Source organism: Buceros rhinoceros, unplaced genomic scaffold, assembly GCF_000710305.1.
Source record: "Buceros rhinoceros silvestris isolate BGI_N320 unplaced genomic scaffold, ASM71030v1 scaffold45285, whole genome shotgun sequence".
Classification (NCBI taxonomy): domain Eukaryota; kingdom Metazoa; phylum Chordata; class Aves; order Bucerotiformes; family Bucerotidae; genus Buceros; species Buceros rhinoceros.
In genome coordinates this window covers 1,202-3,072 of record NW_010415463.1, presented here as the reverse complement: position 1 = coordinate 3,072, position 1,871 = coordinate 1,202, and positions in this window count along the sequence as shown.

The following is a 1,871-nucleotide window of genomic DNA, read 5'->3' as shown; positions in this document are numbered from 1 at the left end:
GGGGCCACCACCCGCCCGCCGGCAGCCGGGGACGCCCCTGGCCCCGGCACCAACCAGGGGCGGCTCTGGCATTCAACAGCGCTCTGCTCTAGAGGGGTGGAAGATGCAGTCCCACTCCCTGGACGGGTCACCTGAATCCCTCATAGCAGTACTGTGCCAAATCTCACCAGAGCAGGGAGGAGACAAGGAGCAGCTAAAACACGTGAGTCCCCCAACCCCATTTAGTCAGATGTAGTTATCTTGTGATGGGTGGAACAAGCTGGAGAACTGGGTAGGGTCTGGCCATCAGTAACTCATCCAAGGAAGGGAGGCAGGACCCTGGACCTTGTGCTGGCAGGCAAGTAGCGGGAGAAACACTTGCTGGAGATTCTACAGCACAAGTACCAGTATTTTAATCCAATTTCCGGATCCATGGCTGGCCACAGCTGTCTTGGCACCGGAGAGCACTTGCATGACAACCCTGCATTGCCATTGCCAGGAGGAGCTTCCAGCATCTCTGAGCCCGGATGGCTCTGCATAGCCCTGCTGGCCAGGCAGACTCAGCAGCTCCCAGCTCACAACGTGGGACAGCTGCAGTGGGAAACACTACAGAGCAGGAGCTGCTGTTCCAACCCCGATCCAAGACAGAGGGGCAAGAGCTGAGCACCACCCCAGCACTCAGCTGGGTCTCCAGGCTCCCAGCCTCAGGCAGTGGGAGGTGGCTGTGCCCAGGCTGAAGCAGATGGGACCCGAAGTCAGCAAGGTCCATCCAGGTCTGCGGGCAGCCTGGCCAGACTCACAGAGAGCAGGTGTCTTGTACTGCACCCAGGTGAGCTGCTTCCTGATGGCAGAAAGTGGGAGGTGAAGAGAGGAGGATGAAGAGTGCAACGGGGAGGGATGACCACACAGCAGGGGCGAGAGAGGAATGGAAAAAGACGTCAGGAAGGAGAGGAAACCAGAGCACATCTGTGGTACCGCAAGGGGAAACAACGCTGCTCCTGTATGACCCTGAGCATGACGGGAGAGGCCACAGAAAACCAGCTAGCACTGGAGTCTGGATGGAGCCACCCTAGGAACCACCGGACAGAGGTAAGTTCTCCTCATGGAGGAGCTTCCTTGGCCAGGAAGCTTGAATGTAAAACAGAACTGGAGCCCACTCACGGGAGGTCTAAGGCCTGGTAGCTAAAGCCTCATTGACAGCCCCAATGGTCCCTCCATTGCTGTAGGTCAGTGCACTGTTTTAGAGAATCTCATTCCTGTCTGAAGACAATTGTCGCCCTTCTCACCCTAATTCCCAAACAGCAGTAAATCCCCCAAACATCCAGGAAGAAACACATACCCTCCGCCCCTTGACCATGGCCCTCTCCATCCCTCCCTCCTCTATGTCCGTCCGGCCTCACCACCACCCGACAATGCAGGAGGGATTTCCACCAGCCCACTCAGCCTCTCGCCTCTCACCCTGTCAAGAGCAGCCCACTTCGCCCCAGGGCAGTGAGAACAGGGTATGTCACAGGCAGGCGCTGCCTCCAGCATGGCCACGCAGTGACTTCCCTCCATTGTGTCTCCCCTCCCTGGGCTGCCCATCCAATCTACGGTCTCCCACCATCTCCCTCCCAAGGGCCCCACCGGCTGTTCCTGCTCTTTGGAGCGCTTCACTTCCGCCGGCCTGCTCTCGGCCCTCCAGCACTGCTGGCTCTTTGTGCTGCTCCGTCCTCCCCCTCAGCTCAGGGGCTTTGGGCAAGAGTCTGCAGAGGGGTCCCTCCCACTAACCTCCTGCCCTCCCCCCCGTCTGAGCTGGTGGGACAGCTGGGATCTGTCCCAGGAATGGAGCTCGCTATTTGTGGACATCTAGAAACTTCCACCACCATGCCATATCGGCCTGCAGCCAGGCC